This window comes from Eumetopias jubatus, unplaced genomic scaffold (assembly GCF_037043125.1).
Source record: "Eumetopias jubatus isolate StellerSeaLion01/CBP00866 unplaced genomic scaffold, mEumJub1_p1.0 scaffold_5, whole genome shotgun sequence".
Lineage (NCBI taxonomy): Eukaryota > Metazoa > Chordata > Mammalia > Carnivora > Otariidae > Eumetopias > Eumetopias jubatus.
The window spans coordinates 50,187,193-50,213,374 of NW_028274811.1; the positions used below are offsets into that span (position 1 = coordinate 50,187,193).

At 42.4% G+C, this 26,182-nt stretch overlaps 1 pseudogene; it reads left to right on the forward strand.

Moving 5' to 3' along the window:
- Window positions 1-24,157: 24,157 nt before the first annotated feature.
- Window positions 24,158-25,026, forward strand: LOC114224663 (F-actin-capping protein subunit alpha-1 pseudogene; annotated as a pseudogene).
- The last annotated feature ends 1,156 nt before the right edge of the window (window positions 25,027-26,182 follow it).

A 26,182-nucleotide genomic window follows, 5' to 3' on the forward strand; every position in this document is an offset into this window, starting at 1 on the left:
GCACTTGGGGATAAATGTGGGCACAATGCATAAGTGTGCCCTTTACTGTGTGCTTTAAAGAGATCATGGAAAAAAAAAAGATCATGGATGTATTGATGGAAGCTGTGTGATAAGAAAAATGTGTGTGCTGGGACATTTTTGGTTCCTACTGAGAAATCCTGAGGACGCCTAAGTACACAGAGTCTGTAATGTATTATTGGAAAAGAGACCATTATAATTCAGATCACAGTGATTTGCAGCTACTGCAAGGTCACTGAGACCCTTTCCGTGATCTCCTGGTCGTCCCAGGCTGCAGAGAATGCTAAGCTGTGGATATCAAATGCTGATTTTTCTGATTTCTTGCTTTATTGCTGTGGATCTTGGTGTAAAACAGGGGCACAATTTTGGGGCAATAAACTGCTGTGGAATTGAGGAGCAAAAGTCCCAAGGCATTTTTGACACGAGTCATAAATAATGCACAGTTGTAACTTGGGGAATATATGACTATAGACATTTCCTGGGCATATTACTGATGATATTATTTGATCAGTCTTCCAATTTGTCCTATCAGATGTCTGAAAAAAGTAGATAAGTGACCGAAGACAGGTGTTTTGAAATAGATGATTTAAAAACCATGGGTATTTTTATGCCTACCCTCTAGTGACAGACCAAGTTTCTGAAGCTAAGTGACTTTTCCTCATTATTACAAATGACAAATGAGGAGCTTCCCATAAAATCTCTTATCGGGACTCATATTCAATTACTCCTGTTCTTGAATGGGACATGGCGTATACTGGTTGGTCCTCTTGAGAATGTCATAGTGTTTAGTCACTTCACTTTCTCTTGTTTTGAAGGATTTCATGGCAAAAACATACTTTATTACTTAAAGTGGATTTTAAAGATATACGGTGAAACCCTGCATTATTATTATTATAAAATGAAATAAATTCATTCAATTTGCCCGATTCTTGGAACAGGAAAAATTAAAAAAAAATTTTTTTAAAGATTTTATTTATTTATTTGACAGAGAGAGACAGATAGTGAGAGCAGGAACACAAGCAGGGGGAGTGGGGGAGGGAGAAGCAGGCTTCCTGCTGAGCGGGGAGACTGATGTGGGGTTCGATCCCAGGACCCTGGGACTATGACCTGAGCCGAAGGCAGACGCTTAATGACTGAGCCACCCAGGCGCCCCGGAACAGGAAAATTTTAAGTTATCTTCAGTTATCAAGTTGTAAAGAACCATCTTTTTATTGTGTAGAACAGTCCATTAGGGTAAACATGATGTAAACACTGGATTTTACGTAGGGGAAAGATTTTGATTATCACAGATCATAAAACATAGTGCCCAGAGTCTCTAATTAGCTTAATTCTAGACTGAAAAATAAAGAGTGAACCTGCTTTATTCCCTGTTCTGTGGCTCCGTGTGAGATCCCGTTTGTCAGCCATGCTGGGTCATGTGATCTGAACAGCTCCTGGGGTGTCATCCACAGTGGGGTGACTTACCAAGCAAGCAGTTCTCTGTCAAGACCTCAAAAGAGAATGGAGAGTGTTTTTGTTGTTGTTTTTAAAGATTTTATTTATTTGACAGAGAGCACAAGCAGAGGGAGAGAGGAGAAGCAGGCTCCCTGCTGAGCAAGGAGCCTGATGTGGGACTCGATCCCAGGACCCTGGGATCATGACCTGAGCCAAAGGCAGATGCTTAACCGACTGAGCCACGCAGGCATCCTGAGAATGGAGAGTGTTTATAAATGTATATTTGGTGCAGGATGTAACCCTGGAGTCAGGATGCCCCTTCACATGTGGGCCAGGCCAGTTTTCCTGTTACTTGTCACAGCCAGGGCCAGTGTGTGGACTGAGATTACAATAACCCTGGCATCCAGCAACCATTAACCTCACACGGGGATCCCAGTCCACCCCCATCAGGAGAGCATGGACGAATTCCAAGTCTAACTCTGAGCTCCTGCCCCAAGAAAACGGCTGCTGGTTTTTGTTTTTGCTTTATTTTAATTTTTAATTTATTATTATTTATTTACTTAATAAATGCATTTTTTTTAAATTTAAATTTTAGGTAGTTAGCATATAGTGCAATACTGATTTCTGGAGTGGGATTCAGTGATTCATCACTTCCACATAACACCCAGTGCTCATCACAACAAGTGCCATCCTTAGTACCCATCACCCCTCTAGCCCATCCCCCACCGACCTCCCTCCAGAAACCCTCGTTTATCATTAAGAGTCTCTTATGGCTTGTTTCCCTCTCTCCTTTTTTCTTTTCCCCCTTCCCATATGTTCATCTGTTTTCTTTTTTAAGTTCTACATATGAGTGAGATCATATGGTATCTGTCTTTCTCTAACTGACTTATTTCACTCAGCATAAATACCCTCTAGCTCCCTCCTGTCATTGCAAATGGCAAGATTTCATTCTTTTTGATGGCTGAGTAATATTATTATTCATATATATGTATATATATATTTGTGTGTGTGTGTATATATATATGTGTGTGTGTGTGTGTGTATATATATATACGCACACACCACTTCTTCTTTATCCATTCATCAGTTGATAGACACTTGGGCTCTCTCCATAGTTTGGCTATTGTTGATAATGCTGCTATAAACATTGGGGTGCACGTATCCTTTTGAATCTGTATTTTTTTAAATCTTTTAAAAAATTATTTATTTATTTGACAGAGAGCGCCAGAGAGTACAAGCAGCGGGAGGGGCAGAGGGAGAAGGAGAAGCAGGCTCCCCACTGAGCAGGGAGCCTGATGTGGGACTCGATCTCAGGACCCTGGGATCATGACCTGAGCAAAAGGCAGATGCTTAACTGACTGAGCCACCCAGGCACCTCTGTATTTTTTTCCATCTTTTGGGTAAATATCTAGTAGTGCAATTGTTGGATCATAGGGTTGTTCTATTTTTAACATTTTGAGGATCCTCCATACTGTTTTCCACAGTGGCTGCACCAGCTTGCATTCCCACCAACAGTGCAAGAGAATACCCCTTTCTTCGCATCCTCGCCAACACCTGTTATTTCTTGTGTTGTTAATTTTAGCCCTTTTGACAGGTGTGAGATGGTATGTCTTTGTGGTTTTGATTTGTATTGCCCTGATGATGAGTGATGTTGAGACAGCTGCTCTTTGTAAGAGACTTGGCATCCCTTCCCCAAAGCAAGGTATTTTAATCCCCATGGATCAGTTAGTATCTACAGGGAGAGCTTCAAGACCATTGATTTCATTTTTTCCAGGGGACTCGGGCTCTTCCCTGTGCCTGGAACACCCTTCTCACAGCCCTTGCCCTGGCTAATTTCTACTTGTCTTTCAGAGCTCAGGTTAGAGGTCTCTTCCTTGGGAACCCCAAGCTTGACTTAGATGCATTTCTAGCGCTCTGTGCTTCTGTTAGTGGACCCCTTCCCACTCTGCCTTAGAATTTTGGTTCGAATAACTGTCTCCACCACTAGGCTATACATTTTTTCTTAGTATTTAAAAAAATTGTTTCTTTTTTATATTTAAATCTTTCATTCATATTGATTTAATTTGATGTAAAATGTGAGGGAGAGGTCAACTTAAGGGAGAATCCTTCCCTTAATCTGTTCCTTACCTACATCAGGAAGATCACTACGTACTCATTCAACATTTATCGAGGGACCACTGGGTATCAGCCACAGTAGTTGATGTTGGGGATGAGAAATGCATGATACTGCCCCTGACCTCAAGAAGCTTCTATTCTGTTGGAAAAGACATAAATACAAACGAACAGTCATTAGTCAGACCATATGAAATTGCCATTTTTGTAGGCCAAGAACAGTTAAATATTGGCAATTTCATGGGTTTAATCCAATACAAAATAAACACAATGTCTTAGACTTTCTCAGAACACGGAGCCTGAGATAGACACATGCATGTAGGCAGTTTATTTGGAAATGATTCAAGGGAGCCATAGAAAGGGAGGGACCAAGGGAGTGAAACAGGGAAGGAGAGAAAGCCAGTGCACAAGGATGCTTGTGGAGTGGGCCAGTGCCACAGCCACTGGTGCTCAGTTCACTGGAATTTCTAAGGACCTTGATGAAAAGTGAGTCAGAACGTCCTGCCCAGGGGATGGAAAGGGCAACTTTATCCTTGGGTAGCCCCAGAGTGTTCACCTCCCCTGTATTTCTTCCATTTGGCCCATGTGTGTGTCTAGTTGGTTTCTGTGGGTTTCCATTCTTGGCATCAGAGAAGGCCTGGGCCAGGCAGTGAGGGGCAAGCAGTATGGGCCGAGGACAGGGGTGGTCAGATCACACCTGTGTGCAGCTGGTTGATGTGGGGTTGGCGGTAGTAGCTGCAGCAGTAGCTGGAGTAAGAGACGGAGCTGAGGCCGTGAGGAGGGATGTTGGGTCCAAACAGCAGTAGTGGACGAGTGGCTAATTCTGTGGAAGTTTGGCTGGGAGGGAGAAGAGCTTAGTGACCAGGGAAACGGAAGAAAGGAGGGTTGAGCTGAGCCTTCCAGGACTCCTGGGTACCCTCCAGGTGGAGGGGGCTGGGAGTGGGCACTCCAGGTAGAGGATGCAGCGTGGGCACAGGCCCAGAGGCACGGAACATGCTACAACTGGAGAACTTGAAGTCAATTGATATGGCTGCGTTATGAAGCCTGGGGGTGAGAGGTGGATGTGGCAGGAGAGATAGGCAGGGGTAGATCAAGAAGCTGACTTGGGAGTTGTATTACTTTGCTTGGTTGGCCACCACAAAATACCACAAACTGGGTGGTTTGAACAATAGAAATTTATTGTCTCTGAGTCCTGGGGGTCAAAGTCCAAGATGGAGGTGTTGGCAGGGTTGGCTCCTTCTGAGGGGTTTGAGGGAGAATCCGTTCCCGGCCTCTCCTCTAACTTCTGGTGGTTTGCTGCAGTGTCTGGCATTCTTTGTCTTGTTGAACCGCCACCCCAATCTCTGCCTCTGTCTTCACACAGTGCTCTCCTGTTTGCGCGCCTGTCTTCAGGTGTCCCCTTTCTATAAAGATACCAGTCATACTGAATTAGCACCCACCCTAATGATCTCATTTTAACTGGATTATCTCTTAAAAGATCTTATATCAAAAATGAGGTTATATTCTGAGGTCCTGGGGGGTTTAGACTTCAACATATGAAGTTAGGGAGGGGCACGATTCAGTCCATAACAGGAGGGAAATCAGATAACATTTTGGGAGTCAGAAGTTGAACTGAGCAGGCTCTCCTGGGCTCTGCTGAGCTATCCTTTCTTCCCATCTCCCCACACTTTGCCATGGGACCCAGGGGCTGAGTGCTACTTCTGTGCTTGGATTTGTTCCCCCGCTTCCCCAACTCTCTGTGGCGTTTCAGCACTGCACAGCAGTTACGTGGGGCTGGATATTTGAACAAAGTGTTTAGGAAATATCTTTAAACATCTGAATTTGCAACATCTTTCCCAGGCTAGATCACTTTGGTTCAAATTTTATCCCTTGGAGTTGTCATAACCCTTTCACTAGAGCTTGTGTGTGTGTGTTGTTAGAGAAGGTTGGTGTCAATGAGCTTGGGCTTTATTGGGTAGGAACTGAGGAGATACTGGAGAGTTTTCAGGCAAGAGTGGCATGATGAGTGTTTTTGAGAGATCATTCTGAAAGCAGGTTGAAGAAGGGATTTGAAGAAGTCAACACTGGAGGCAGGAGGCCCAGGCAGATGTCTCATGCAGTGATTCAGATGAGAAACAATCAGAACATAGACTAAGGCATGGGTGCGTGGTAGAGTCCTTGGGAGCTTTCAAAATATCCGTGTTCAAAAAAAAAACAAAACAAAAAAACAAACCAAAAACAAAATATCTGTGTTCAAACCCCACCTCAGACCAACTAAACTGCAGTCTTCGGAAGCAGGACTCAGACACTGGCTCAGTTTTATTAATGCTGTCTCGGTGATTCTAGTGTGAGGTCAAGGCTGTGAACCACTGACCTAAGGCAAGACCATGGGGAAGGTTTGGAGCAAATAGAGGCTAAGGAAGTAGAACCACAGGTTTTGGCAATCAGTTCAGTGAAAGCCTGACAGGGAGGACAAATAGGGAGGGTGGGCCCGGTGTTCTGGCTTCACTGGGCATTACTGTAGCTACTAGATACACATTACACATTTCTAAAGAATTAGAGCATTCTGAGGTATACTAATACCAAAATTGTAGTTCAGCACTGCACTAGATGTCCATGTAGAAGGAAGGGTTGGGACATAAACGACTGCCATCTCCATTGTCCCGTGGTGCATTTCATGTACCCTTCTGTCCTGTTTGGAAACCTTCAGGGACCCACCCATGTTTACACAGTAAATTCCACATTCCTTGCCTGGAAATCAAGACATGATGCTTCCACCCAACCCTTAAATAAATCCATTTCTCAAACTATTTTCTGTGGGTTTTACAATACTGTACTATAAATTAGTATCTGTATTGGGTGTGTGATATGCATCAGCCGCTGAGGCATTTATTTTATTTTTTGTTATTTTAAAGATTTTATTTATTTATTTGAGAGAGAGAGACAGAGAGAGCACAAGCGGAGGGAGGGGCAGAGGGAGAGGGAGATGCAGACTCCCCGCTGAGCAGGGAGCCCGATGCGGGCTCGAGCCCAGGACCCTGAGATCATGACCTGAGCCAAACGCAGACGCTCAAGCAACGGAGCCACCCAGGCGCCCCAGGGTGCACTGTCTGAGGCATTTAAAACTATATTCTTCCTAATTCTCCTAACAGCACGGTATGGTGGTCTTTATCATCTATCTTACATGTGACAACACTAGGCTCAGTAATGTTATGCAGCCCCCCTAAGTTCGCCCAGTTAGTAAATAGCAGAACTGGAATTTGAACCCAGGACTATAGGTCATCACATTATTCCTACCACACCACACTATCCCCTTCGCTAGGAGTGTTTCAGCTTCTGCCATTTTGCACATGCTGTTACTTCTTTATGAAGTGGCCTTCCTCCCGTGGTGTGCTGGTGAATGTTTCATAACTGGCTTTCTCACTCTAGTTCTGCTGTGAGTATTGGCTGACATTTTTTTTTTTTTTTTTACATAAATAAGTGTTTTAGGATGTTACTGTTCATCAATGGTGTGAGGGACTTTGCTGAACCACATAACAGTTTTCAAGTGCTAGAAGATTTCTTCAAGTTTTTGGTGCCAACTACCAACATGATTTTTTTTTTTTTAAGATTTCATTTTTAAGTAATCGCTACACCCAGCACAGGGCTCAAATTCACAACCCCAAGACCTAGAGTCGCTTCTTCCAACTGAGCCAGCCAGGCACCCCCCCGATATGATATATTTTAAAGCTGAATCTACATTATTAAGATTTTTCCATTACTTTCTTAAGTCTAAACAACCAACCAAGCAATAGATCAAGCCCTGATTCATAGCATTTGCAGATTTCTGCTATGTAAATCCTCCCAGCATGGAAGAAATTTGGAAGAGCTGTGCAGTAGCACATTATATAATATTATTATATATATTATGTATACAATATATATTAATGCTGTGTATTATTATATAGTATGTCTACCATATAGATACCATAGATGTAAATATCCTGAAGAGCACAGATTACAGTAAAATGCAGTAAAATAATGAAGAAGCAATGAGTTCTGAGTGTTTATTTAGATAATGTTCAATTACATATTGATTCTATATTATCTATTATCATATTAAGTAATATATTATAAATATAATCTAAAAGGTGTAATTTATTTAATTTTAAGATTTTATAATTTAATTTTTAGTAATGGCTGCATTTAACAATTGGCTGACAGTATTCCTGAAAAAGGTAACCACCAGACCTCACAAGACGGTGTCAGCTGGCTCCCACACACCACCGCTTTTCTTCTTCCTCTCCACTGACCCAGATTCAATCCAGTCTGCAAGATCTGGCCAAAACTCCAGCTTGCTACAAAACCTTCCAAGTACCCCATCAGGTCTTCCCGCCTGTAGATCCTCAGTCCTTTTAGTGGATACCAGTCCTTAACACCTATCTGATGCGATTGTTTAATTCCATCTTTTATTTTTAATAGGTCTGTTTCATCAACAATCTAGTCAACTCTTTGAGGGCGGGGATCTTGCTTAGTACCTTTGTAGTTTCTGACAGGACTTAGCATCATCTTTGCACATGAAGTACTTGATATTATGCTGTTGGTTTAGTTGCCTTTTGGATAAATTAGCCAGATGCAGTTGTATCATGTCCATTCGTCTCCATCTCCTAAAGATGAGCACAAAAATACCAGTCTGGTTCCAGGCAAATGAGTGTTGACTGTGTTTGCATAGCTCACCCGCCCCTGACTTTGGGAGCTGTAAAACTCACTTAGTGTGACCTTGGTACACACTGTTCACATCTTCAGATTCTCTCTCTTTTTTTTTAATTTAATTTATTTATTTGACAGAGAGAGACACAGTGAGAGAGAGAACACAAGCAGGGGGAGTGGGAGAGGGAGAAGCAGGCTCCCCGCTGAGCAGGGAGCCCGATACGAGGCTCGATCCCAGGACCCTGGGATCATGACCTGGGCCTAAGGCAGACGCTTAACGACTGAGCCACCCAGGCACCCCCAGACTATCTTTCTTTGAAAAGATCATCCTTTGGCCCTCAGAGTCCTTGGCAGCCCACACCCAAGCATCATTATTGTATGCCATTACTTGCCTCCCCTGAGCCACCTTATCTACCTGTTGAATTTTAAATGAAAACCCAATGAACAGAAGCTCTGCGCTGAATTCTATATTTTGTTCCTTGCTGGGCTTCCATGAATACAAAACACCAACACAAAGGGGAGAGTCAGCAGGTAGAGATCAACACCATCCATATTTAATGGGAAGGGAGCCCGTCCTCATAGATGGGAAAAACCATGTTAGAAGAAGGCCAAGTTCAGTAACTTGCCCATGCTTACGGAGTGAGCTTCTGGCAAAAAAAGGAATATATATCTTAAAACAAATTTTCCTGATTTGTAGTACCATCATTTTAATCCCTAAGGAGAAAAAAAAAAACACGAACAAGTAAGGGATTAAATGGTGATGGGTAATCAGGAGATTTCCTTCACCTACTATCGGGTACAAAAGTGGGGACATGGACCCACATCCTTCACCAAGAACCTAAGCTCTGTGTGACTGGGCTGGCCCACTGCCCGCCAGTCTCTTTCTTTAGGGGAAGACACTGGAACCAGAGATGCCTGGGGTGAGCAGCACAGCGGCCTCCCTACCTGTCACTGGGTATGTGGCTCCCGATGTGGGACCCATGGTGGCTCCTGGCAAGGCTGTCCCAGGGAAAGCATCTCAGCAGTTTCTTCCCTGGTCCTCAGTGGTTTTCAACTTCTTTCTGAGGCAACTCTTCTGGTGGCAACCTGACCAGTAGCGGTAGCTTCAGTTACAGCACCTGCAGCTGGACAGACACCACCGCTTTTCTGCATCCAATATACAAATTAATACATTCTTGTAATACCTACATCAACAGATATAAAACATGGAGTCTCATGGGGCGCCTGGGTGGTTCAGTCGGTTAAGGGTCCGACTCTTGGTTTCGGCTCAGGTCATGATCTCAGGGTCATGAGATCTAGCCCCGTGTTGGGCTCTCTGATCAGCACAGAGTCTGCTTGAGATTCTCTCTCTCCCTCTGCCCCTCCTTACCCCCATCAAATAAATTAATAAATAAATAAACATTTAAATAAAAACATGGAGTCTCACCATTGTCCCCTGTTCCTATTTACACATACTCCTTTTGCACTGGACATACAAACATCAGTGAATATCTATCCAGAAAGATCTAGGAAGTTCCAAACTTACACTCAGTGGGACTATGGGTTGCATTCTTATTCTCACTGCTGCTTCCTCATTTAAATAGTTTTCCAGTTATTCCTTCATTCAACCACCCACTCAGTATTTATTGAGCACCAACTATGTCCTGGGGACCACACCCTGGAGAATTAGACCTAGTGCTCCTATTCAAGGTGCTCATAGTCTAATAACAATTGTTGTAACAACATCAATAATCAAAAATATTTATAAAATGTTTAGTATGTGCCATTCCTCAATATCGTTAGATAAATACTCATTCTTCCCCTCTTTCAAGTGAGAAACCAAGGCACAGAGAGGTGCGGCTGCCCATGTTCATGCAGCAAAGTCATGTAAGTAGGCAGTCTGTGTTTCATGTCCTAGCCCGGTGAGGCAGGGAGGCCCCTTGCAGAGAGTATACTCGTGAGTCAGGTGTGATTCAACCCTAACCTGGTTATACACTCCCACCCCCACCCCCACCCCATTCTCGGATTTTCCAGACATAACACCATTTAAAAAAGAAAAAAATAATTGTTTTTAAGAAAAACTAACAGGAAAGCAGTAACAATAAAACAAGAAAGTAGCCCTCTAAAATGGGAAAAGCATTCAGCTTTAGGATTAACGAAACCTTTACACTTGTCTCCAGCCCTTCTGAACTCAACCCTATTTCTGGAGAAAGGGTCTTTACCGTGTTGAATTAGAAAGATCTGTTGATTGCTAAGAAGCTGTCAGGAGACATACTCAAGGTAGAAAAGAGCAGGGGCATGGAGCCCATCTCCTTGCATCTGGGGGAAGGCTTTCTGCCGTGCTGGAAGTTGGTGCTGCTCCGACTCCGGGGTACCCGGGGTATCCGCCGGGTCGCGCCCCCCGCCCCCCTGCCACCGCCCCGCCCCCCCTGCAGTGTGCGCTTTAATTGAGCAGCTCTCTGAATGTGAAGCGATGCCGGATCTCCTTGTGCCAATCTCTCAGGAACTGAGAGAGGGCATTTGAACGTAAATCAGATGACCAACAGTTTGAGAGGCTTCATCAGTACACACTGTGGCGATAGCCACGTGATGACACAGCCCTCATCAGCTCTGTCAACTCAGAGAAGAAAAGAAAAAGTCAGTACAGTGCAAATCCTCCCCCCCCCCCGCCCCCCGCCCCCAGGTTTCATGAGATCAAAAGAAGTCCTTAGACTGACCTGTGCAGCCGGTTGTTTTGCTGTCCTGTAGTGATGACAGCCCGTGGTTTGTTTCTGTCTTTTGGGTGATCATCTGCTTTGGTGATCAGCTGAGAACTCTTGCTCTGAGAACTGAATCCTCCTGGTGGTATTTTTCCACGCCCGGCTGGGACATGACAGAAGTTTTTCCTGTCAGCAAGAACAGAAGAAGATGATGCCAAAAGGAAGGAGCTTAATGAGCTCTTGGCAGTGAGTCTAAGCTTATTTCTAGAAGAAAGGGCTTAGGTTCCAGTGTGGTTTTACAAAGCACTAATTCTTTGTTGGCTTCTTCATAGCCGTACTTTTCCTAACTGTGGGGACACGGTGACAGTAAATCTCTTTAAGTAATGCAGGGCATTTAATGAAAATTTTTTGTTTGAGGTTAAGGATTTGGGGGGGCTTTGCCAATTGTTTTTTTTTGCCTTCATTTCTTCAATTATTCTCTCTTTCCCTTTGTCTCTCTCTCTTCCTTCTGGGACTCCCATGGTGCATCTGTTGGTATGATTGATGGTGTACAACAGGTTTCTTAGATTTTGTTTTCATTTTTCTTCATTCTTTTTCCTTTTATTTTCTCAGACTATGTAATCTCAATTGACCTATCTTTAAGTAGTAAAATTTTATCTTATTTTTAAAGATTTTATTTATTTATATGACAGAGACAGCAAGAGAGGGAACACAAGTAGGGGGAGTGGGAGAGGGAGAAGCAGGCTTCCCGCCGAGCAGGGAGCCCGATGCGGGGCTCGATCCCAGGACCCTGGGATCATGACCTGAGCTGAAGGCAGACACTCAATGACTGAGCCACCCAGGCGCCCCTAGATAGTAAAATTTTAATTCCAGTTATTGTACTTTTCAGTTCCAGAATTTCTGTTTGGTTCCTTTTAATAATTTCTCTCTTTATTGATATTCTCCTTTTGGTCAGACACTGTCCTTGTGATATCCTTTAGCTCTTTGAACACATTTAACATAGCTGACTCAAAATCTTTTTCTAGTGACTCCTGTGTCCGGGCTACCTCAGAGACAGTTTCTGTTGAGTGTTTTTTTCCCCCCTGTGTATGGACCACATTTTCTTGTTTCCTTCCATATCTCACAATGTTTAAATAAAAACTGGACAGGTTGAACTTTATAATCTGTGACTTTGGAAATAAGATTCTCCATCTTCCACAGGGTTTGTTGTTTCTGCTTGTTTTTGTTGTTGGCTTTTTAGGGGCTTTTCTGAGCCAGAGTTTAAGTCTGTATTTTTGTCATTTTTGACCCCCGAAGTTCCTGTTCTGTTAGCTTCGTGGTCAGGCACTGAGTGGACATAGATTTCCTTCAGTGTTTGGATATCAAATATCTCCGAATTTTTGCCCAGGGGCTGTGTGTGTGTTGGGGTGCTCCTTCAGTCCTCAGCCAGGCAGTTTGTAACTCTGCTTTAGTCTTCACTTCCTGTGCATGCATAGAGTCAGGATCAGCCAGGAGCGAGGATGGAAGGCCTTCTCGGGTCTTTCCTGAACACGTGCATAATCCCGTTTGTGTGTGTGGCTTTCCAGACTATCGGGAATACGTTGGAACTTTTCTTTTTATGTATTTATTTAAATTTTATTATGTTATGTTAATCACCATACATTACATCATTAGTTTTTGATGTAGTGTTCCATGATTCACTGTTTGTGTGTAATACCCAGTGTTCCATGCAGTACGTGCCCTCTTTAATACCCATCACCAGGCTAACCCATCCCCCACCCCTACGTTTGAACTTTTCAAAGCCCTTATGCCCCAAGGGTAATATTTCCTAGACTTTTCTCCATGCTTTTTATTAAAAAAAGTTTTTTTTTTTAAAGATTTTATTTATTCATTTGACAGGGAGATAGAGAACACAAGTAGGCAGAGCGGCAGGCAGAGGGAGAGGGAGAAACAGGCTTCCCCGCTGAGCAGGGAGCCCGATGCAGGGCTTGATCCCAGGGTCCTGGGATCATGACCTGAGCCGAAGGCAGATGCTTAACCGACTAAGCCACCCAGGTGCCCCTATTTTTAAGAATTTTTAAGAAGTTTTTATTTATTTAAATAATCTCTACCTCCAACATGGGGTTTGAGCTCATGACCCCAAGATCAAGAGTCGCATGCTCTTCTGACTGAACCAGCCAGGCACCCCTTCTCTATGCTTTTTAATCTGTTCTTCCAATTTGTAAATTGTAAATGTTTTTACAACATTGTAAATGTTTTTGACAAATGCCCCTTGGGTAGTGGTTGTAGTGTTGGGTGTGTTCCAGTTAGGGGAGATAAAATGTGCCCTTTGAGGGGCATCTGGGTGGCTCAGTCGGTTGGGTGTCTGCCTTCAGCTCAGGTCACGGTCTCGAGGTCCTGGGATCGAGCCCCGCATCGGGCTCCCTGCTCAGCAGGGAGTCTGCTTCTCCCTCTGACCCTCTTCCCTCTCCCCTCCGCTCCCACTCGTATTCTCTCTCTCTCTCAAATAAATAAAGAAAATCTTTAAAAAAGGAAACAGAACAAAAAACATGCCCTTTGAGAGGGACCTTCCATAGAGGCACCAGATAGATCACCAAGGACAGTTCCCTGCAAATGAGGATGGTTCTGCTCTCTGGTAGCGGCACCAGTACAGGGACTGTGGGCTGTTACTTTCAAGCGGACTGTTAGGCTGAGGACAGGCCATGGGACTTGGGTAAGTTAAAATGCCCCGGGGCTCACTGTTCTTACTGAGATTCAGCCCTTTTTGTTGATTGAGTGGCCCCAAAGTTGTAGCCAGCTATTGTTTCATTTCCAGAGTTCTAGAAAAAGTTGATTCTGACATTTTTTGGCCAGTGTTTCAGTTGCTCTCATGGAGGAGTGCACTCCTGCAATTTCTTACTCTGACATTTTCACTGGCATTGCCTTGCCTGTTTTTCTCACAGGGTTGTTGGACCTTATTCTTGTGTTCTTAGAAGTTCTTTCTTTCTTAGAGATACTATTTTGTGATCTTAGCAATAAATAGTTTTGCCCAGTTCATCTGTTGGTATTTTACTTTGTTCATGGTGTTCTGACCTCTACAAAACTTTTTGGTTATTATGTCATCAAATTTATCAACCTTTTCTATGGATTTGAGCCATAGCGAGAAAAATTGCCCCTCTCTCTAATTCCAGAGCTATTTATATATGTTTTCTTAAGGTATTTACATAGGTTTATGTTTTACCTGTAAATCTCTAATCCATTTGGATTTTAATATAGTGTGTAGTGTGAAAAATGGAGCCAATTTTATCTTTTTCATAGAGCTAGCCAGTCACACTGTTAGCATGAATTTTTCCTCTCTGACTTGAGATGCTTCCTTTATTGTGTATGAAATTTCCATGTGCAGTTAGGCCTAGGTCTGGATTTTCTATTCTGTTCCATTGGTTTCTCTAGTCATGGGCCAATGCCATGCTGCTTTTTAACTTATAGAGGTTTTATTTTATATAAGCCAGTTCCCTGTCCTCCTCACATTGCTTTTCTTTTTTTGAGGTTTTCTCCCCCTGGCTATTGTTTGTTCTTCTTCCAAATGAACTTTGTAGTACAGTTATTTTGTGCCAGACAAAAATTCCAATGACATTTTATGTTGCAATTGTGTTAAATTTATATATTGCCTTCATGATAACTGATATGCCAAAGCGTGCTGTATTTCTGTACTTTTTCAAGTCAACTTTTGGGACGTAAAGGAATGCTTTGTAGTTTCCCCCATACAGATTTTTGGCATTTCTTATTAAGTTTGCACTTATGTGTTTTGATATCATAAATGGGGCATTCTCTCCCATTCTAACTGGTTCTCTTTGTATATATAAAGCCTACTAATTTTGGTACATTGATTTTATAATCTGCTATTTTATTCTTACATATAATAGCTTTGCCATGGGATCTTTTGGGTGTTCCAAATATAAAATAATATCAGCTGCTGGGATATTATGTTTTGGTGGTTTTAGCAAGGACTGGGAAAGCTCCCTTGTGAGAGAGTTCTGGACATCACTATTTATTAATAAGACCTATACACCAAGGTAACCCCTCATACACTTCAGTGTTTCTTATGGTGTTACTATGATTGTAGGTCTAAACTAGCCTCTGCCAGAGAGTTTGAAAAGTGACATTATCAGGATCCTCTGTGTCTACAAATACACCTCTAAAAACACAACACATACACACACAGTCTGTTTGTTTTTGAGAAGTAAACGTGTGTGCAGAGCTGAAGACGTTCTACCCCATGAGGTTGCCAGGTGAATCAGGGCACTACTGTTGAAAATGACCAGCAACCACTCACTGTGGCTCGCCAAAACTGAGATGATAATCCTTGATCTTGTGCTGAAGCTCTTTACTTTCTCAGTGCACTTTTGTGCTTCACATTCTTTTTCACTCTAATGTTACTCCTCTGGTGCTACATGGGGTGGTGGCGATCCCGTTCCCATTTCCTAGAAAACAGGGCTCCCCAGGCTAGTCAGCTGGCTAAGGGAGGAGCAGGGATTAGAACTCAGATTTTCTGTCTTAATGTCTCTTCTCTCCAACATACTCAAATGCCTGCAAACCCTTTTGTTGCTATTAAAACCCATTTCTTACCTTCCCTCTGAGGAATCCGGAACAGCTGCTCAGCATCCCCTATTATAATATCTCTTCATATGTATGAAGCCTGTGATTTTGTTCCCTTCCAGCTTCCCCTTCGGCAGGTTAAATCACCCCGATTCCGTTCCTCCTAGAGTTTATCTCCCACCTCTTTTGTCAGTTTTAACAAAGAGGTTGTGACTCCTGGGTCCCTGCTCAACAGAGCTCTTCCTCATTATTTTGTAACCTTTATACCTCCTTCCAGGGAGAGTTAAATAAAGCCTGTGGATTTTTGATATGAATGTCTGGCAGGCTCATGCTCACACAGAAAGGTTTCCAGCAAGGCTCGCTGATGAAAGCCTCAGTCCCGTGACTGAGTCTCATTCACGGCAGATGAAAAGCCGCAGCTCCTCTTCTCGTTCCAAAACCCACAAATGGGGATGGTGCCTACATGAAGGTCCAAATTCCACAGCAAGTACTGTTTTGGCAGGAGGAGATAGGTTGTAATGAGAATATTTAGACACTAGGAACAACTGGCTAATTGCTTCAGGTGAATAATTCATTTTTGGGAAAGATACTGTTCTTCCAGCTTGTTAATCATGTGTAAAAATTATCCTTGACCTAGAATTTCATTATTGCACCTGAGCCAGCCTGAAAATTAGAGAAGTTAAGTAGCATAAAATATAAGTAGTAAAAAGGAGAATAAACCTTGAGAGTTAACAGCTACGCAATGTTCTGGATGTTAAAGAGTAAAACATATCAAACATGCTTCAGTGGTATTTTAAGAACGACAACAGATGCTCCTTCTCTTTTGGCATCCCCAGGTTCTCTTCCTAGCCCCTTCCCTCTGCGCCCACAAAGAAGGTGCCAGATTTGGATGATAAGAGGGCACGCCATCCATCAACCAGGTTATTCGCTTTTTTCTTTCTAGGAACAATAAGCGGCTGTCATGGTCCTTCAGGGAGCGTTGGTCTAGGAGGCAGAGAAACGTGGTCCTGCCTTCCATGAGCACCTTTTCCCTGTTTGTGAACAAAGGCCCTCTGTAGCTGAGCACCTGGCCCCGTCTTGGATTCCCTGGCTATTGTGTCCCTGCGCCCTTTAGGGAAATGTAGGGACTCCTGGCTTCTGAAAGGAAGATGCTCCTCAGGACTGGTGTCATCGCAGGTCAAACAGCAGGAGGGAGGGGTTTGAGAAAGCCGCTTTTGTGTTCCTCGTCTTAGAGTGAAGAACTGAGAGTGGTATCGATTCATGATTTGTTGGAAAAAGAATTTGGGTAATGGAAGGGGAGAACTTTCCAGAAGGGTGAAATGTGGTGAAGAAGGGTAAAGGTGTGAATGACGAGGCTAAGTGAAGACCAAGGGTCTGCCTCGCCGGGTGCGACGCAGCGTGATTGGGTTCCAGCGGCGTGATGAGGCGGGCGGGGCCTCTGCTGCTTCTTGAGGAGGAGGGGGGCACATTTATCAGAGTGGTGTTTTGGAGGAAGGGTGTGCAGCGTGGTCTGAGGGGCAGCAGTAGGGATGAAGGGAGAGGGTGAACCAACATCTGCGATGAAGGGAATTTGCTCTGACTTCCTGTGGCAGCAGGAAATGTGGTGTTGTGGAGGGAACTGGTCTGAGCAGTAAAAGGACTACATTTGAATCCTTGTTCTGCTTTTAACCAGCTGGATAATATCAAGAAGTGCTTCCCTGAGCCTCCAAGTTGGAGTCTCAAACTGGATGTGGCCTGTGCATCAGTTTTCACCTGCAGCTGCATCTACTTTGTGAACTCAGTGCTTTGGTTTCCACAGTCTCCACCACTCCCTATTGCTTCACACTCCCCTCCCCAGCCTGGCCCCTCTCTGTGTACAACCTCTGCTACCAGTCCTGTTAAAGTAGCTATATTTATGTTTGCCTAGTTTGCTGTTGCCCGTTTTAGGTTACAAGTTCTTAGAGGTGGGAAACTATTGGACTTATTTCTTCTAGCAGAATGTGAAGGGCAAATTAGTAAGTAATAGTTACGAGTTGATGATATTCAAGGATGAACATAGACCTTCTTTCCTCTTTGCTTCTTCTCTACTCTCTGGGGAGATCTACAGCAGTTAAACAGGATGATCGGGGAACGGGCCTAAGGTTAGATTCTATTTTACCTCTACTACCCTGCTCAGTTTGGATCTTTAGAGCCACAGATGCCTAAGTACCTGTTTAGAAGGAAACCACTTCTGGCCCCTTTTGTTAATTTAGGACAGTGACTTCGGGGTTATCATAAAGATATACTTGGTGTCAAAGCAGTGTAGGAGGCGAGCCTAGAATTAATCAGGCTCAACACCTTTGTTTTGCAGAAGAAAGAATGGAGGTCCAGACATGGCAGGGGACTCGCTTGGTGCCCCATCTCCACGACTGGAGCCCAGTGTGCTCTCTGTTGAGTTCATGGCTTCTCCGGCTCAGTGTTCACATCATATTTGTAAGAGGCTACATTCTGCTTGGGTCTTGGCTCAAGACATTCATCTGAAGGTAATTACATCTTTTAGATTGAATACCTATATGGAGTTATTAAAATTGCATTTTCAAAAATGGAGGTAGTGATGTATTTTTGTGGAACTAAAACCATCTGTAGACAAGGCTTATTTTCCCAGAAGATTTAAGAATTGAGTCCCAGAAAACAGATAATTAAAAAAAAGTAAAGATTAATTCGATTTTCATACAATTCCAAGTATTTAAATCCTATTTTGAGATCATCATTTAGTTATACAGTAAATGTTTTTTTGCTTCCATTTTCCTTTCTTTGTCTTATTTAATATGAGTCATTTTATTGTTCTCCAGAGGGTATAACTTTTAAATGAGTTAAAATGTTATATCACATTTTCCTTTATAACATGACATCTAATTATATTGCATTTAATTCAGTTAAGTGTTCATTTTCAGACTCAATTTGTAAGTGTTTTTCAAGTTAGTGGAAAAAGTACTTCTTTTCCCTCCTCGTTTCTTTTTTCCTTTACTTTTCCTCTCTTCTTCCTTCCCCTCTTTCTCCTAAAGTAGATTCTTCAGCATTATCTGCTGCTCCCAGGTTTTCCAAGTTGTGGCAACTTGGAGCTCAGAGTGGCTGTCGAGGTGCTCTTGTCTGGGGGCTCCTGACCTGTGGTTTGCTTACACACGTGGAGCCCTAGGTAGGCTTTTGTGGGGAGCTTTTACGGGGAACTTTGAAATTGTGGGCAAAATTCTGTGTTCCTGTGCATTTCTCTGGAAAGAGGGTCTATAGCTTCATCAAATTCTCAGAGGTGTCCTTGACCCCAAAGTTTACGTAAGTGTCACTAATGAGAAAAGCAGTGCCCAGGTAGTGAAAATGACTCCTCCAGGACCACAGAAATGTGTAGTGACAGACCAAGGAGTACACTCTAGGTCTGCTGACTTCGAGTACAAGGCTTTTTCTACTGCATTATGAAAGCAGGCTTAGTTTCAATTTTAATAGAGTCAGTGTACATTCAGTCTTTATGCCTTCTTTTTTTTTTATAAAAGATATTTATTTAGCTAACAGAGAGAGAGGGAGAGAGAGAGAGAGAGAGCGAGCACAAGCAGGGGGAGCAGCAGGGGGAGAGGGAGAAGCAGGCTTCCTGCTGAGCAGGGAGCCTAAGGTGGGGCTCAATCCCAGGACCCCAGGATCATGACCTGAGCTGAAGGCAGATGCCTAACCGACTGAGCCACCCAGGCGTCCCCCTTTATGTCTTCTTAAATCTGTGTGCTATGGGTGGCTAAGGAATTAGAAATAAATTACTAATAAAATCAGAATAATTAAAACCTCTTATCGACCAACCCAAACCAAAATGCTCTCTAAATTTCAAATGCTCGAATTCCTTTCATATAAAATTTCACCTACTCCCAGTGTGCCGGTATCATATATATGTCTGAAGACAAAGCGAATGAGAGGCGGAGGCAGAGAGAAAGAGGCAGGCTGGTGGGTCACGAGTGTTGGAGGTGTGGAGTGGGGGTAAGCCAGGAATGAATAGTAAAAACTTCCAAATAAGCAAGTCAGTTTTCCTCCCTAACTTGTAATGGACAATGGGGACACCCTCCCTTGGGACGACCCAGGATTTGTTGAAATTTCCAAATTTCAAGTCAAGTAAGCTCATCAGAAGAGAGAATTGCAACACCCTGGCAACTGATGGCGGAGCCACAGGGACACTGGACGTCCCCGCAGGAACCACTGTGTACCAAGTACTCTCTCGTGAAGTCTGCAGGCACCAGGCGGCTCATAAGTAAAGCTTCATTTTTAGCTTCACGGTCCACATTCATGTAAATTACCATCTTTTCAGGCACAATTATCAACTCCTCCCCAAATGCTCTGATAGTGGCCAGCTCATTGATTGTTAACGACCATGAATGGCTTTTACTTTCTCTGTGAGTGGAGGTGTGGTCTTCAGTGTGCCCGGAAAGGTGCTTTTTCTCCCCAGGGGTGATACAGATGATGGTTTCATCTTTTTTTCTCATGCTTTTATATAATAGAATCAAATCATGCCCAGACAGTTTAATCATGCCTCTCATAATGGTGGCTGTAATTCTTTGGGGTCTGTTTTATTAGGAGTATTTAAAAATCTGCAGAAACTCAGATTGCTCAGCTGGCTGGCCAAACAGCTTGACGTCTCTTTCCAAACATTTTTTTTTTTTTAATAAAATAAAGGCAAGGAAGGAAGGAAGACAAAATGAATGAGTCTATGGCAGAGGCTACTTGGGCAAGGCCGGGTTACTGCCCACTGCTTGAGGTGGGGCAGGAGGGCCAAGGACCAGAGGAGCTGCATAGGGCTTGCTGTCCCTGAGCCTGGGCCACTGACTGCACACCCTTGAGTGAAGTGCTAGTGAGACATCACGTTGGTTCCAGGGAATGTGTTGAGGTTAGGTCTTCTCTGGAGCTTTCAAGTCTGGTTTTTTCCCTGCTTTGCTCCTGAGACTGCTTGGACCTCAAGGTTATTGGGACCTCCACGGCTGATGTGTTGGAGGGGAGGGTTTGACTCTGCCGGGCTCCTCAGTCACCCTTTCCCTTGGCATTTGGAAGCGCAAGAAACGCAGTTGCACTCCTCCCCTGAATTTGCCATCTTTTCTCCGGGCTTTTGGGGGCAAGCAGTGATTTTTGGCAAGACTGAGGTCTCAGCAGCAAATAGAGGCGTGCCTTTGAATTGTCTGCAATTTAGCAACATTTACTAAGCCTCTGGCTATGGTGGCAACCATATGGTGTCATGTTCTGGAGCATACAGCATTTGGTGGCAGCCTACTATCCTCAAGGGGGGCATAGGGATGAGTTTTTAATACAACAAGACCATGATTTTGCCTGTGGGAATGACCATCTGCCAGCATCCATTTCTTGGGTGGAAGGAGGGAACAGGATGGAACATAGCAGGCAAGCTTAAGCACTTGTATTTCCTTGGCTGGTGGACTTAGGATCTGAGTTTGAAAGTTAGGTGTCACCTTGTGAACTCCCCAACATATGGATGGCCACTGTGATATATGAGTAAATCTAAGCACCTGATGGCAGAAACTTCTTTTAGTGGCTTCCCGAGATTTTTTTGGCAGAAGCTTCTTTGATGGATTTCCAGAGATTTTTTGCATCATTGACATCAAAATTAGATGGAAGGGAATCTTGAACAGCTTGGTAGGAAGAGAGAGAGAGAGAGTGTGTGTGTGTGTGTGTGTGTGTGTGTGTGTGTATAGAACCTTGGATCTTGATATTGAAAGGATACCCTATAACCTTTCAGGGGCCGTGTTTGGGGGGAAGCCAGTAAATATTTAAAGAGACTTATACTTTATTTCTTACTAAAATATTCACAAATATCTGGTATAATATGACTGTTTACACCCCCAACCCAAACTAGACAACTTGGTAACAGAATCTGGGAGGGACTGACGGTAATCATAAAGCAGATGGGATTTGACTAGGAAAAACTACTCCAGCTTTAGAGTTGTTTCCAAAGCAGACTGTCTTAAAAAAATGTCAAGAGATATTACATATCCCACCATCATTTATCCTCTCTCTATATGAACTTAGGTCCTATATAACTTGAAAATGATCAGTTATACTTTTTATGTCTCCCTCTTTGAGGCTGGAAGAGTATGTATTTTTCCCCAGGTGTCTCCTTTCCCAACTTTGCATATCTAGGCAGAGCCTGAAAATCTCAAAAATTATCTGAACATGAAGTGTGTGTGTGTGTGTGTGTGTGTGTGTGTGTGTGTGTGTGCAAATAAAGCACTAGTTTAGGAGCAGAGACAGGCAGTGCATTTTGGGAATTCTAGTCTCTCGTGTACTCCCTTGGCTCAGGTATGAGAGAACAAGGAAGAAGAGGTATGAAGTAGATACCTCTGCAACAAATCAGTGATCGTTAGATGAAAACCCATACAAAACCAAGAATTAGCCTGGGAGCTTGGCATATCACACTGTCCACTAACAAACTCTAAGGCTAGATAGATGTTTCACTCAAGGAAGAGAGAACGATGACATGGAGCACATGAAAAAAAAAATCGTGTGGAGCTAAGGAAAGGATATATGACCTGGACAACTCGGTGGAAGAGCATACCTTTAAGAATCATCTCCCACAGAACTTGGAAGAAAATTTCATAAGGCTTCTTGACATTCCTGAAATAGTTCAAGAGGACTTGACCTCTACGAATCAGGAGAGCAAGCCAGAAGTGGAAAAGAGCTGCCGTGAAAAGGCAGCTGAGTAAGATAAAAAGGCAGCTCGATGAATCGAGAGAGGATTGCTCACAGCTGGGATGCCTTTGCAGCATTCACAATTACATTGAAGGCAGCAAAAGCAGAATTGCGGTGCAAAAAAAAAAGCTGATTTAAAGTGTCCCGCAGTCTTTTTTTTAAAGGGAATATATAATATGAATTGACAGTAATCTGGATTTTTAAAGTCCATATGATATTAATAAAAAAACCTGAAAGAATGGAAGAAGGAATGAGCAATGTGCTTCATTTCTTATCTCAAATAGAGGCAACTGAAAAAAAATACAGTATTCTCTTGGTTCTGACAGAAATATAGGCGAAAGAATTATTTACAGAGGTATTAGATTATTTAGTGCAAGAAAAAACAACTAATTTCCAGAACTCTGGAGCATATAAATCAAAACGAACTGAACATAGAACGGAAAAAAAAAAAAACAACAAGATAGTAAAAGATGTAAAACTAAATTAGCACCAAGAAAGCATAGAATACTGTGATAAAAATAAGAATCAGCTCAGTTGCAATGATAAATATAAATGGGATAAAATATCCTCATTAAAAGAAGTAGAGTTTCATACTTAGAAAACAGAATCCAACCTTATGCTATCGAAAAACAGTAGACTTAAAGTGAAGCAAATGTTTAAATGTAAAAGAATGTGTAGAGATATCAGATAATTGAACAAATTAAAAGCAGGTGATCTTGTAAACATACTAGGACGGAATTTAAGGAGCCAATTAAATGAGATTAAATAAGATTATGGGGCCTTTTATGTTAATAAAACAAATTATTGTCAAAAATATTTAACTGTCATGAACTCTTATGAACCAAATAATATTGCTTCAAAATATGCAAAGCAAATTATGTTATAAATAATGTAGAAAGATAATCTAAACATCATCACTAATAGGGGCTACTCTGATATGTATATATTCTTTTCAAGTAACCATAATAATATTATTAAAATCATCTAAAATAAATCTTAAAGGAAGTACATTTTACAAAGACTAAAAATTAATAAAACAGAAACTCCAACCAGTAACAGACATTATAAAACACTTTCCCAAATATCTTTGAGGCCAGGTGGAAATAAAAACTGCGAGTAAAGTAAATATAGAATAAGTAAGCGTTGTCTCAAAGTCTCATTTTTTTCTTGATTAGAATGTTCTACTTCAGGATATTGTGGAATCTTTTTCTCTTAATGAATATCATTAAGAAAATGCTAGAACAATGATGTTCTTAGAATGGTTTTAATAAGTCTAAATAAATGTTTAAATATTCTTATATGCAGGGATCTCCTGAAATTTCTAAATATATCTTCTAATTTTACTAGAATGCCCCACCCCCATTAAGAGAATTACTTCTTTCAATGCAGAAATAAAATAAGGCAGACAAAACTCAATCTCCCAAACAAGCAAAAGCCAAAAAGAAAACAGTGAAACAAAACAAATCAAAACAAAATCCAACTAAACAAAAACCAACCCTCCAAAACATACTGAAACACAACACACTATCACCACCACCACCACCACCACCACCACCACCACCACTGTATCCTTGAGATCAAGAACTTCTTTTTTTTTTCTTTTAAAGATCTATTTATTTATTAGAGAGAGAGAGAGAGTGTGTGCATGAGTGGAGTGTAAGGGGGAGAGGGAGAGAAGCATACTCCCTGCTGAGCCAGGGAACTCATCTGGGCCTTGATCCCATGACCCCAAGATCGTGACTCCAGCTGAAACCAATAGCCCCATGCTTAACAAACTGAGCCACCCAGCTGCCCCCTGATTATGAACTTTTTGAAATGCACATCCTTTCACGTATCAAGTTTGTGTGGTGCCAACAGCCCCTGATTGTTTTACTTATTTGCATTACTGGCCTGGCCTTATACATTTGAATTTGCCATCCTTGATAAAGGTGAAGAGTTTAAAAAGATTCTTATTATCTTCGTTCGGGTTAAAAATGTGGGAGTTTGGCCGGGTTGGGCCAGAGCAGCCCAAGATGGCCGACTTCGAGGAATGGGTGTAGGATGAGGAGAAGGAGAAGGTACTCATAGCTGCTAAATTCATCACTCATGCACCCCCAGGGGAATTTAATGAAGTGTTCAATGATGTCCGGCTACTACTTAATAATGACAATCTCCTCAGGGAAGGGGCAGCACGTGCATTTGCCCAGTATAACATGGATCAGTTCACGCCTGTGAAGATAGAAGGTTATGAAGATCAGGTCTTAATTACAGAACATGGTGACCTGGGGAATAGCAGATTTTTAGATCCAAGAAACAAAATTTCCTTTAAGTTTGATCACTTATGGAAAGAAGCAAGTGACCCCTAGCCAGAGGACGTAGATGGAGGTCTGAAGCCTTGGAGAGAATCCTGTGACAGTACTCTAAGGGCCTATGTGAAAGATCATTATTCCAACGGCTTCTGTACTGTTTATGCTAAAACTATAGATGGGCAACAGACCATTATTGCATGTATTGAAAGCCACCAGTTTCAGCCTAAAAACTTCTGGAATGGTCGTTGGAGATGAGAGTGGAAGTTCACCATCACACCACCTACAGCCCAGGTGGTTGGAGTACTTAAGTTTCAGGTTCACTATTAAATGAAGATGGCAATGGTCAGTTGGTTAGTCATAAAGATGTACAGGATTCAGTAACTGTTTCGAATGAAGTCCAAACTGCCAAGGAGTTTATTAAAATCATAGAGCATGCAGAAAATGAATATCAGACAGCAATTAGTGAAAACTATCAAACAATGTCAGACACCACATTCAAGGCCTTGTGCCGGCAGCTTCCAGTTACCCGCACCAAAATTGACTGGAACAAGATATTCAGCTACAAGGTTGGCAAAGAAATGCAGAATGCTTAAAGGCTGAATGTAGGATTCTTCAGGATATGGAAAGAAAGGATTCAACATGCGGTCATATGATAAATAAGTGATTTATGAACAAGAGTGATATTTTGCTAGGACTTTCAGGGCTAACAGGTTTTCTAGCCTCAGGGAATACTGTTGAACCTATAGCATAGTCTTAATTCTTTTGTGTTCTCTGCCTTGTAATTTTCTGTTTTCACTATATCTACTTGTAAATTTTTTTTTAATTCTGCCACATTTAATGATGGAGAGAGAGAGAGATCTATCCTGGAGTCGTTTTACTGTTTAGAAAATTTTCCTAGCCATGAAGCCCTGTTACTGACATAGACAGGTCATACGCTCAGTACTTTTCTACCCCTGTCCTTCAAAGCACTTCTGGTACTTCAGTGGTTTTTACTGATCCACCAACAGCTAAAGAGGCTACGCTACAAACTAGCTGAGTGGAAGACACATTCATCCTTCTCCCTCCAACTGCTTTGATCATCATTTATAGCATCTCATAACTGTAGTTTTCGAAAGTTTGGATTGGGCTTTTCAGGTCCTTTTGTGGGGGCAAAGGAAGTTTTCTGGAAATTCCATCATAGCCAGCTTCTCTGGGGAAGTTGTTTTTAAATCCAAAGACTTGAACCACATTCCCTGCATATGAATGTGTTTGCTTTTTTCCTCTTCCCTCATTGTCTCCTTCCCATCTAGTACCTATTTATAGTTACAGACATCTGCATTTTTAGAAGGGTTTTACCCATTTATTATTATTCAAGAACTGCTGACATACTAGGGATGTAGCAGAGCATAAAACTTGAAAAATGCAGATGTTGAAGGAATAATAGGTATCTTGTGCTTTAATACTTTGTGGCAGGATTGTACTATAAGCAGGTGAATCAAGCAACTATGTAAATCGCAAACAAAAACTAAAAATGAACCAAAGTGAAAAGGACACGTTCCAGGCAGTATCTTTCTATTGTAACCTGTTATTTAAGGGAATACTAGTGATTTGTTCTAAATAGGATGTAAAACTTGTTCCAAATTACTCTTCCTCAGTCCTGCCTGCCAAGAAAATGTAACTGTGATATAGCAACCCTTCCCAGGTATATTGGCGGGTGTCTGTGTGATCTCAGAATACACAGGTGACATAGATATGGTATGACAACTGGTC